Here is a 13,101-nt window from a genome sequence, read left to right on the forward strand (position 1 = left end):
AACTCACATTTCGGTATGGGAAAAAATAGTTTCTGCAGTACATGAGAAACATGAGCATAGGTCCCTGGGGAGGATCAGGAGGCGCCTCACCAAGGTTCACGCCAACAAAGACGGTGCTTTGAGAAGATGTATTAGTTTGGGAGGTTTAGCTGGAACTTGTCTGGCTGAGCATATACACGAACAGGGGAGGGAGGGTCAGGAGTCAGGAAGAAGGACAGTGTAGACAAGGAAACTGGATGTATGCAGACAGCAAGACATGAACTTTTATTTTCTCTGTAACAGTTCCTTTCGGCACATTGACGAGATTTAAGTAAATTAATTCAGACAGGTGTCGATATGTCCGTTCCGTCCATTCGTGCGTTGAGTCCGTTCGTTCAGCAAATACTGATTGAGCACCTGCTGGGGAGCAGGTATGGTTTGAGGCTCTTGGAATGCAGTTCTAAGCATGATGACAATGACAGAACCCTGTTCTTGCGGGACTGGAAGGCACCCAACAGACCTAAGACAGTAACTATGTAACTCTGTAAATGACACACTATGTTAGAAGGTGGTGAGTACTTAGAGCAGAATACGGAGAAGGGGTCAGAAGTCCAGGATGGGGAGTTGTGTCGTCTTATGCAGGCTGGCCTGGGGGTAAGCCTCACTGAGAAGGTGACAGGTGAGCAACAACTTGAAGCAGGTAAGGGGCTAGTGTGCAGTTGAATGGGAAGCACACGTTCCACGCAGAAGGACCAGCCGGTGCAAAGGCCCCGAAGTCAGAATGCGCCTCAGGAGTTCGGACGGCGTGGCTGGAGCAGGATGAGCTAGCAGGGAGGATGATGGAGACGGACGGGGTGGAGAACAGAGGGTTGGGTAAGGCTTGTGCCCTCATCAGTACAGTCTCACTGTTACAAGGTTTTTGGGTTTTTTTTCTGTCAGTGTAATGGGAGCCTTTTGCAGGGTTTAGAGGCATGGCACCTGGTCTCAGCATAAGGAGAGAGAGAAGGTACTGGCTTAGCCAGGATAGTCAGGCCTCTCCAGAAAGGCCGTTTTAAGACCAAAGTAAGTGAAGGAGAAGAAGAATCTGAGATAGGATCTTTTATGAAAATAACTATTTAAAAAAATTTTTTATGTTTATTTGAAGGGGGAGGAGAGAGAGCAAGCGAGCACGTGAGTGGGGGAAGGGCAGAGAGAGAGGGAGACACAGAGCCCGATGCAGGGCTCGAACCCACGAACCGTGAGATCATGATCTGAGCTGAAGTCGGATGCCCAACCGCCTGAGCCCCCCAGGCACCCCTAAAAAGGACTGTTTGAATGCCATGTTAATACTTTGCTTATATTAAATACACATGGAGCTCTTAAATTTGACCATAATTTATGCTGTTTATTTTTTTTAAGTGGCTCTCTTCCTAAGAGATATCTCTTTATCAAATTTCTGTAGCTTTATTTTCTACAGTTAAGGTGTTTGGAAATATGATACGCAGAATCATTTGCTTTGCTTTGCTATCGACAATAAAACATCAAGAGCACTGAATGTGTTAGTTATTTGACACTGAAAAAAGTGACCAGCTGGGATGGTTAGGGATTTATCTTCAGAGAGGTAATATGGATTGAGATGAGTTACTCATAAGCCCATTTTATTAGCTCTCAGAGGGTGTTTTTTTTTTTAATTGATTTCCTAAAAAAATTTTTTTTTAATGTTTTATTTATTTTTGAGACAGAGAGAGACAGAGCATGAGCAGGGGAGGGGCAGAGAGAGAGGGAGACACAGAATCTGAAGCAGTCTCCAAGCTGTCAGCACAGAGCCTGACGCAGGGCTCGAACTCAAGAACTGTGAAATCATGACCTGAGCCAAAGTCGGACGCCCAACTGACTGAGCCACCCAGGCGCCCCTAATTGATTCCTTTTTAATTGATTGAATCCTTAGGATTTTCTGTGCTAATCATCATGCATCTGCAAATAGGATGGTTGTGTTTTTGCCTCTTTGATCTGTGTGCTTTTCGTTTCTTTTTGCTCTACTGGCTAGAATCCCCAGCGCTGTGTTGGAGAAGAGTGATGAGAATATACATCCTGGCTTTCTTCCCAGTCTTAGGGGGAAGCCTTCAGTGTTTTGCCCTCAAGCGTAATATTAGCTACACATTTTTTATAGGTGCTCTTTACCAAGTCAGATGTACACATCTATTTCTGTATTTCTGAGAGTTTTTATCACAGATAGTTGTCGAAATTTGTCAAGTATTTTTTCTGCATTTATCGATATGAACATGTGATTTTTCCCCCTTTTGTTAGCCTATAAATATGGTGGATTAGATTGGTTGATTTTGAAATATTGGACCAAACTTACATCCCTGGAATATATACATCACTGGTCATGGTGTATAATTATTTTTATGTGTTACTGAATTTTATTCCTAGTATTTTGTTAAGGATTTTGGCATTCGTATACATGAAGAATATTGGTCTTTGGTTTTCTGCCTTTTTTTTCTTTCTTTTTTTTGTTTTTTGTACTGCCTTTGTTTTTGTTTTCATTCTTTTATTTTTCTGTTTCCGTTTTGAGATATAGTTGACATACAACATTATATTAATTAGTTTTAGGAGTGCACATAATGGTTCAGTATTTGTATATATTGTGAAATGACCACCACAGGAAGTCCAGTTACCATCAGCACACGTAGTTACAGATTTTTTTTCTTGTGCTTAGAAATTTTAAGAGCTACTCTCTCAACGACTTTTCAGTATGTGGTACAGAATTATTAGCTGTAGTCCTCATGCTGTGCATTCCCTCCCCAGGACTTAGGCATTATGTAACTAGAAATTTGTACCTGTGATCACCTTCACTCCTTTAACATGCCCTTGCACCCCTGCCTCTTGGAACCACCAGTTTGTTCTCTGAGTTCACTTTTTTGGTTATTTTAGATGCCACACATTGAGTGAGATCATGCAGTATTTGTCTTTCTCTGACTGCCTTTATTTAGCATAATTCCCTCAAGGTCCATCCACTTTGTTGCCAATGGCAAGATAGTGCTTATTTTAATGGCTCAGTGGTATTCCATTGTGCATACACCCCACGTTTTATTTATCCACATATCCATCATCGGACATTTAAGTTCTTCCGTGTCTTGATGCTTGTGAATGATGCTGCAGTGAACATGGAATGCATATCTTTTCAATTCAGTGTTTTTGTTTTCTTTGGATAAATAATCAGAAGTGGAATTGCTAGATCCTCCAGTAGTTCTATTTTTAATTAATTAATTTATTTATTTATTTTTGAGAGAGACAGAGACAGACTGCAACCGGGGGAGGGGCAGAGAAAGAGGGAGACACAGCATCTGAAGCAGGCTCCAGGCTCCGAGCTGGCAGCACAGAGCCCAGCACGGGGCCATGACCATGAGACTGGGACCTGAACTGAAGTCGGGCGCTTAATCGACCGAGCCACCCAGGTGCCCCTATTTGCAATTTTTTGAAGAGCCTCCATGTTTTCCAAAGTGGCTGTACCAATTTACGTTTCCACTAACAGTGCACAAATATTCCTTTTTATCTGCAACACTTGTTTATAACACTTGTTTATGACAACACTTGTTATATCTTGTCTTTGGACAGCAGCTATTCCAACAGGTGCGAGGTGATACCTCATCATGGTTTTGATTGGCATTGACCTGATAATTTATGACGTTGAGCACCTTTTCATGTACCTGTTGGCCATCTTTATGTCTTCTTTAGGGAAAAAAAAAAAAAGAAAAAGTCTATTCAGATCTTCTGCCCATTTTTTAATCAGATTGTTTGTTTGCCATTGAGTTTTACAAGTTTCTAAAATATATTTTCTGTATTAACCCCTTCTCAGATATGTGATTTGCAGGTATTTTCTCCCATCCATTAGGTTGCCTTTTTATGTTGCGGATGGTTTCCTTTGCTCTCCAGAAGTAAGTTCAATGTTGTCCCACTTGTTGATTTTTGCTTTTGGCGCTCTTTGGCTGTGGTATCAGTGTAGTGCTGGCCTCATAAAATGAGTTTGAACGTATTCCCTCCTCTTTCATTTTTTGGAAGAGTTCAAGAAGGATTGGTGTTAATTCTTTTTACAAGGTTTGTTAGAATTCACCAGTAAAACCACCAGGTCCTGGGTTTTTCTTTGTTTGGAGGTTTTTGATTATTAATTCGGTATCTTTAGCATTATTGGTCTGTTTAGATTTTTTAATTTATTCACAATTCAGTTTTGTTTGGTTTTATGTTTCTATAAATCTGTCCGTTTTTCTAGGTTATCCAGTTTGCTGGCATGTAATTGTTCATAGTAGTCTCTTATGATCTTTGTATGTGCTGCCCATTGAAATGTTTCCTCTTTCTGATTTTATTTATATGAGTTGTCGTTTTTTTTTAAGTCTAGCTAAAGTTTTGCCATTTTGACTGTCCAAAAACAATGTCTTAGTTACATTGATCTTTTCTTTGTTTTCCTGATGTTTGTTTCATTTATTGTTTCTCTGATCTTTGTTAATTCCTTTCTTCTGCTAACATTAGATTTAGGGGTTTGAGGTCTTTCATTTTTTTAATGTAGAGGTATTTATTGCCATGAACTTCCTTCTTAGAACTGCATTTGCCATATTTCATATGGCATATAGTGTTTCCATTTTTGTCTGTTACAAGATATCTTTTTAATTTCCTTTTTAATTTCTTTTTGTGATCCATTGGTTATTCGGGAGTGTGTTGTTCAATTTCCACATTTTTATGAATTTTCAAGTTTTGTCCTTTATTGATTTCTAATGTCATACTTTTGTGCTTGGAAAAGATCCTTGGTATCGTTTGCTAAATTTAAGACTTGTTTTGTGAGGTGCCCACATGGCTCAGACAGTTAAGCGTCCCAACTTCGGCTCAGGTCATGATTCCACAGTTTGTGGGGTTGAGCCCCACATTGGGCTCTGTGCTGACAGCTCAGAGCCTGGAGCCTACTTCAGATTCATGTTTCCCTCTCTCTCTATGCCCCTTCCCTGCACTTGCTCGCTCGGTCTCTCAAAAATAAATAAACAGTAACATTTTCTTTCAAAAAATTAAATAAGACTTGTTTTGTAACCTCGCTTGTTTTTTAATCTATTTATCCTGGAGAATGTTCCATGTGTGTTTGGGAAGAATGTATATTCTGCTGCTATTGGAGGGAATGTTCTATATATGTCTGTTAGATCCACTTGTTCTAAAGTATAATTCACATTCCTTTCACATATAATTCACATTTCCTTATAGGTTTTCTGTCTAGATGATGTATCCAATGTTGGAAGTAGGGTATTGAAGTCCCCTACTTTATCATATTGTTTATTTATCCCTTCAGATCTGGTGTATCTGCTCAGTATATTTAGATGCTACGGTGTTAGGTGCATATGTATTTATAATTGTCATACCTTCTTGATAAATTGCCCTTTTTATTGTCATATGGTAGCTTTTTTGTCACTTGTTACTATTTTTGACTTAACATCTATTTTGTCTAACTATAGCTACCCTTGTTTTCTTTTGGTTTCCACTTGGATGAAATACCTTGTTCCATCCCTTCATTTTGAGCCTTTGTGTCTCCTTAAAGCTGAAGTGAGGCTTTTATAGACAGCATATAATTGGGTCTTGGTTTAATTCATCCAACCACTCTAGGTCTTGTTGTTGGAGAATTTAATCCATTTATATTTAAAGTAATAAAAGATTGGGATTTGCTAATGTCATCTTACTGTTTTCTGAGTGTTTTGTATTTCCTTTGTTTAAGTTCCTCTCTTAACTGACTTCATTTATAAGTTAATCATTTTCTATAGCGTTAAACTCTGATTCCCTTTTCTTTATCTTTTGTATTCCTACTGTAGCTTTTTGCTTTATGCTTAGTATGAGGCTGACATAAAGTATTTTAGTTATAACAGTCTGTTGTATGTTGATAGCAATTATAGTTGTGAAATATAATTTAGAAAGCTTAGGAGGAGAAGAAAATCCTTATGGATTTACCCATATTTTAAAATATTTATTTATCTATCTATCTATCTATCTATCTATTTATTTATTTATTTAAATGCTTATTTTTGAGAGAGAGTGTGCACACACACACACAAGTGGAGGAGGGGCAGAGGATCTGAAGCAGACTCTGTGCTCACAGCACAGAGCCTGATGCATGGCTTGAACTCATAAACTGTGAGCTGAAGTCGGACCCTTAACTGACTGAGCCACCCAGGTGACCCAATTTACCCAATTTTTATATACCATGCTCTGTATTCCTTTTTGATATTGATGAGCTCCTTGTTCTCTTATTTTCTGTTTAGAGGATTTCCTTTAGCCATTAAAAAAAATTTTTTTTTAATGTTTGTTTATTTTTGAGGGAGAATGTGTGTGCGAGTAGGGAAAGGGCAAAGAGAGAGGGGGAGACACAGAATCCCAGTCAGGCTCCAGGCTCTGAGCTGTCAGCACAGAGCCTGACACGGGGCTTGAACTCATAAACCGTGAGATCATAACCTGAGCCAAAGTCAGACACTTAACTGACTGAGCCACCCGGGTTGCCCCTTCCTTTAGCCATTTTTTTTTAAAGACAACCCTGCTATCAGCAAATTCTCTTAGTTTTTATTCATCTGAGAATGTCTTAGTTTTCTCTTTATGACTAAAGAATATTTTTATAGGACATAGGATTCTGGGTTGATAGTTTTTTGTTTAAGCATCTGAAAAATATTGTACCACTTTCCTTAGGACTCTGTGGTTTATGAGGAGAAAATCACAGTCATTCTGAGGGTTTTTCCCCCCTTTATCTAGGGTGTTGTTTTTTTCTGGCTGCTTGCAAGGTTTTTCTTCTTTTATAGTTCTCTGATGTTTAATGGTGTGTTTTGGCATGGTTTTCTTGGGGTTTATTCTGTTTGGGATTTGTTCCTCTTCTGTAATAAAGACACATAAATATGTCTTTCCACGTTTTTCCACTTAATTACTTTGAGTACTTTTACAGACCTGCCTACTGATGACTTAGATGTTACATCTTTTGTTATCGATCCACAAATCGTTGGGTCTCTGTTCATTTTTGTTTTCATTCTGTTTTTTTCCCTCCACTATTTAGATTGGTCAATTTCTACTGCTTTATCTTCCATTTCACTGATTCTTTCCTGTGATGGAAAGAATCCTCTGATGGGTTCCTCTGTGGAACCCAACAATCCAGATTTTTTTTTACATTTATTTCTAAATTTTCCATTTTGTTTTTTGTAAACTTGTTTCTTTGCTGAGACTTGCTGTATCTTCGCTTGAGTCTTCTGTTCGTTCATTTATTTCAGATATGTCCGTAATTGCTCGGTGGAGCATTTTTATCATAGCTGGTTTAATGTCTTGCCAGATATTTCTAACATCTCTATTATTTCATCGTCTGCATCTGTCGATTTCCTTTTCTCATTCAAGTTGAGATTTTCCTAGTTCCCGATAGGATGACTGATTTTCAGTTAGTGACTCTGGATCTTATTTGCACTTTTCCGTTTTCGCCAGCTTTTCCCGATACCACTCCAGCAGCGGTGGCTTGCCAGGTTGAGGTGGAGGTTCACTTTCCCCGCTTGGCCTCCCGCGACACCCAGAGAAGGGCCCCTCGTTATTCCCGGAGGAGGTTGGGTTTCCACCAACTCGGTGGTGGGCATCGCCCTCGTACCGCCGGGCAGTGGCGGACATTCTTCCTTCTCTGACACCAGCCCAACGCGGGGACGGTGGACAACCTCACCGCTGCCGCTGGGGGGTGCGGAAGTGCTAGTTGCCCATGTGGTCTCCACGGACATTGCATGTGAAACGCGCGTGTTACGGCCAGTGGCCCTTTAGCAGTCGTCTGAGTACCCTCATGCCTCATGGTGTGTCTGTTTCTGGGTGCTTCATCATAGCCTGACGTGATTGAGGTCTGGCTCCTCACGTGTCCTTCCCTGACAGACGTGGTTGTGGAGGAAGTTGTTTCTATCGTTTAACTTGAGTGGAACAGTTGCTTCCTGAAAGTTTTCGGTCTTGCTAATTTGCCCCTTTCCTGGTCCTTTGGGTAGAAAGAGTGGGCTTCTGTCGGGGCTTTTATTTGCTGCCCCTGTTGGCATTTCTGGATCACCAGTTTCTTTGTCTCTGTGTCTGGGAAAAATGAACCGCAAAGAAAACCCAGAGAACTTCCCGCTGTGTTGGTCCAGTGTTCCTGACATCACAGTTTCAGGTTCCCTTGTCTCCATCGGTCATCCTTTTTCTTCTCTCCAAATTTCATTTTTCTTATGTTTGTTTTATGTATGATGTCCAGAGAAGAGGGGAAATGTATCTAATCCTTCTTTCTGGAAGCAGAAGTCTCCAGAGTAAGCTCTTCAAATGTGGATCAGATCACGTCACAGCTTCTGAACACGTGCTAACGTGTCTTCCGTGGATGCCCGCTGGCTCCTGGGTGAAAGTGAAACAGCTCAGCTCTGTCTCCAAGGCCCTTCGTTATCCTGCATGTCACTGCGTCTCCAGATTTCCGCCGAAGTGAATTACGCTTAGTTCTCCTCGGTCACATTCTGAGTTTTCGCTATTCCGTTGTTGTTTTCTCTTTTCTTTCTCCACTCCCTCTTCCTTCCCTCCTCCTTCCCTCATTCCTTCCTTCTTCATTCATTTATTTTTGCTTGTTTGCCAAAAACATTCCTCACCGTGAACTTAAGCTCCTCTAGAACACGTGTTACCGCTGACATAGGTTTTTATTTGTATATTGCTTTACTTCCCTCGCCTGACTGCTAGATAGTAATCTTCTTGAAAATAGGAACTTGGTTCTTTCATTGATACGTCCAAGTGCACGGAAGAGTGTATGACACGTAAAAAGCCCAAGTCAGTATGGGTTGACGAGTGATCAGTGAAACTTCGCTCTTGGAAACGTCCGACCGCTTCCTAAGATGTCTTCCTAATACGTCTTTCCGGGCAATTCGCGACACACTCACCCCTTACGTACAAGTCAGCGGTGCCTGGAAGGAGGCCTCTAACTGGGGAAATTGGTTACCGTTGACCTGTTGGTGGAGATTTCCTTCTTCACTTTCCTCCTGCTTACTCCCTAAATGCAGAGGCTATAGGACTGCTCTTCACTCGTCTATTTTAGCTTTTCCCAGGGGCGGGGCAGAACCAGTGAAAACGAGGTGAAGAGAAAGGGCGGATCCTGTTTTTAGCATTCTTCCTTCCCAGCAGCTCTTGGGCGTGTGCTGGTCTCAGTGTGCCCAGGATTCCATCCCATCTCGTTCTTTTTTTTCCATCATTTGTTCATTTTTAAACCTCTTTTTACCTATTGTGGTAAAATGTACATAACATAAAGTGACCATTTTAACCATGTCTAAGTGTCACATCAGTGGTATATAATACATTCACGTGCCGTGCGGCTGTCACGCTCCGTCCCGCAGCCCGGTATCTTCCCAGATGGAAACTCTCCGCCCATGAAACACCAGCGGCCGGTCCTCCCACACCCAGCCCCTGGCACCCGCCGTTCTTTCTGCGTCTCTGCATTTGACTGCTCTGGGAGCCTCACGTGAGTGCAGTCATAAAGTATTTGTCCCTCCGTGGCTGGCTGACTTCACTTAGCGTCTTCACGGTTCACCCATGTTGTAGCCTGTGTCGGATTTCCTGTCTTCTACAACATTCTGCGTGTATGCAAATACTCCCTTCTGTTTTTACGTTCGTCACCAATGCACTTGGGTTGCTTCCCCATTTTGTTTATTGTAAATAGTGCCGCCTTGCACATGAGGGAACATATATCAAGTCCAGAAGTAGAATTCCTGAATTTGTACGGAAATTCATGTTCAGTGTTTTTAGGAATTGCCGAACCGTTTTCCGCAGTGGCTGTGCCATTATGTTCCCACTGGCAACACAGTCCTTCTCAGTTCAGCCCATAAACATCCTTATTGAGGTGTTGTTCCGTACCAGAAATTATACTCGGTACTGGAGGCAGAGTGGTAAGGCTGGGGATAACCTCTGTGTCTCATTCACAGTTAAACCCACGCTGTCCTAAACGTTTCGATGTAAAAGCTAGAGATAATAGAAAACAGGCTCTTCTAGGAACCTGCCCTACGAGCAGCCTTGACTATAGTCCTGGCTTTAAAGAAAAGTGCAAATCACCTTTGTTTTTTTTTTAATTTATGTGTTTTTTTGAGAGAGAGCGAGAGACCGTATGTATGAGCGGGGGAGGGGCAAACAGGGAGGGAGGGAGAGAGCGAATCCCAAGCAGGCTATACACTGTCAGCACAGAGCCCAACTTGGGGCTCGATCTCAGAAGCTGTGAGATGACGACCTGAGCCAAAATCAAGAGTCGGTGCCCCCAAATCACCTTCTGTTAGCTACTTCTTAAGCCAGATCTTTGTGTAGACAGTTACACACCACCAGTGCCTGTATATCTTTTCTTTCCCTATGGCAGTGTTCTCCAATATATTGAGACTCCTAGAAAATTTTAATAAAGTTATACTTACTTAAAATTTCTTTTTAAAATCTTCTTTCCTTATCACACTCCAAACTCCCAAGAAGGTAAGACAGAGTTTCCTTGTGTCATCTAATGGACACTCAGCAGATGAAAGTATAAATTCATACTCTCATTCGATATTTTTCCCTGAGAAGATACGGGAATGGTTTCTTGTTTCCTGAATAATTATTGTAATCTCTAATGTGCTTTGTAACCCCCTTTCTTTTGTTGCCTGGAAATGGGTGGTTTGTCTGTCTCTCCAACCCTAAACTAACTATTCCCCTCTCCCTCTGTCTGTCTCTCTCTCTCTCTCTCTCTCTCTCTCTCTCTCACACACACACACACACACACACACACACACACACACACACACTGCCCTGCATCATGTAAATGAAGGAGAAGGATAGGGAATGGAGGGAGAGGGGTAGGTATAGGGGAACCTGTTTCCCCGTCATGATTGGAAGTCAGATCTCTTCCCATCTCAGAAGAGTCCTGGGTTATTTTAGGAATCAGAACGTAAGGGAGAAGCGGTGATACTGTGTCTGCACAGATCAGGGAGAGGTGCTTTGACTGTGCTTCTAACGCCGCCCTGGTCACAGTCCTCGCCCCTCGCGGGTCGTCCGTGCTCCACATCGAGTCCCGCGGTAGCTGTGGCCTCTTCCCCGGTCCTCCTCCCCTAGCTCCCATAGAACCTGCCACACGATCTACATGTGTGTTTCTGCTTCATTTATGATTTGTGGGGTGTTACTCTTTATCTTCCTGACCTGGTTATCTCCTTCAAGACAGAGCCTATTTAATATTTCTCTTCCATGCCACACAGTGCAAAGAGAATTTCCTTATTGTGTTTTTGTCCCTTATTAAATCCTCATAGGAATGATTGAATTTCCCAGGTGTCCTAGCAGCAGTGAGCTAGGAACCATTTGGTTGGAGTGTGCTAGCCTGTTGTGCTGGTCTGCTTCTGCTCTTTGCTCATGAAAACTGCTTTTTAGTTACTTGGCCTAGAATGGTATGGCTCATCGTGTTGCGTGAGGTATTTTTTGATAGTCTCTGAGGATTTCTTTCTTTTTTTATTTAAAAAAAATTTTTTTTTACCGTTTTTTATTTGTTATTGAGAGACAGAGACAGAGCATGAGCATGGGAGGGGCAGAGAGAGAGGGAGACACAGAATCCCAAGCAGGCTCCAGGCTCTGAGCTGTCAGCACAGAGCCTGATGCGGGGCTCGAACTCACAAACCGAGATATCATGGCCTGAGCCGAAGTTAGACGCCCAACCGACTAAACCACCCAGGCGCCCCACTGAGGATTTCTTTCAAAGTCTTCATTGAATTTACCGTTTGTTGTAGTGAAAGTAAATGTTCATGTGCCTTAGCCATTTGATAGTTGTCGGCCAAAATTCAGTGTATTCTGGATTTTTCTTGAGTTGGGGTTTTTATCTTTGGGGAATGCATAATTCTGTGTGTATCAGATTGGAAGCTTTTATAAATAATCGAGTGAGCTTGTCTTCTCCAACCCTTCTGTGTGAAACACGAAAACCTGACATATAATTCACAGATACACTTACCAACTCCATTGTAAAGCAGCCAAAGTGACATGGCTGAGAGAAAACTAAAATTTAACGCACATTGAAAGGGAACCATAAACCACTGAAGGCCGCCACCAAAGCTGCCCCATGGAGTCGTTTTGCTGTAAACTTGATGTGATGCAGACAGTATATAAAACACTGATTTCATTTTTGTTGCTAATAAAAAGCAGTAGAGATAAGCGAATGACTCAGTAATTTGCAGAAAACCTTCACCACGCTGGGGAAAGACTCTTCAGAGTAGAAGAAAGTAGGCAAATGAGACGGGATCACAATGCGTGCCAACTGACTGCTTCAGGCTGGCACACCGTAGCCATGAACAGGACCAAAGTTAGACCCTCAAAGGACAAAAGTCAGCCGTGTCACATACTAAATTTTGACTCCTAATTATTAGAAATAAACTTGAGGGACGCCTGGGTGGCTCAGTCGGTTAGGCGTCCGACTTCAGCTCAGGTCACGATCTCACGGTCCGTGAGTTCGAGCCCCGCGTCGGGCTCTGGGCTGATGGCTAAGAGCCTGGAGCCTGCTTCCGATTCTGTGTCTCCCTCTCTCTCTGCCGCTCCCCCGTTCGTGCTCTGTCTCGCTCTGTCTCTCTCTGTCTCAAAAATAAAAACGTTAAAAAAAAAAAGTAAAAAAAAAAAGTAAACTTTTGACATCTTAAAAATGTTAAAACCTTAAAATAACAGGAAAGTATCACTTAAAAATGTTTCAAGGAAATTAGTATAAACAGAAAAATTCCTGCAGGAAATGCTGAAACTTGAGAAAATGATAAAATATACTTTGCTGAACATAAGACTAAATATCCCATGATCTTTAAGGTTAAACATCCTGTGATGTTGCAGTGTTCTTCAAGTAAAACATTTATTAAATTAGACTGCTAAAGTTATTCTGTTGAGACAGAACAAAAACTAGTTACATGCAACCTCACAGATGTTGTTGAAAATCGTTGAAAACCGTGGTATCCATAAATGCATCTACACTCTCAAAACACCTCAGATCAATAAGCTCTTAATAAATCTATAAATTTAGGGCACTGAATATCAGTAAATTGTTTTGTTGAAGGACTCCAGCAGCAGTTAGTATGGGATACACTAACGCATTTAAGTGACTTCTTGGCTACAGGACTCTCTCTACACACAAAATCTCTT

General features: G+C 41.6%; 1 protein-coding gene across 1 annotated transcript in view; it reads left to right on the forward strand.

Annotated features, from left to right (window-relative positions):
* CDC42BPA (CDC42 binding protein kinase alpha) overlaps nt 1-13,101 on the forward strand; it is a 270,725-nt gene that overhangs the window by 130,307 nt on the left and 127,317 nt on the right. The gene's annotated exons all lie outside the window — the stretch shown is intronic.

The sequence above is a fragment of the Lynx rufus genome, unplaced genomic scaffold (assembly GCF_022079265.1).
Source record: "Lynx rufus isolate CCGP_SWC_20201006 ecotype Redwood Valley unplaced genomic scaffold, mLynRuf1.p SCAF_15, whole genome shotgun sequence".
Lineage (NCBI taxonomy): Eukaryota > Metazoa > Chordata > Mammalia > Carnivora > Felidae > Lynx > Lynx rufus.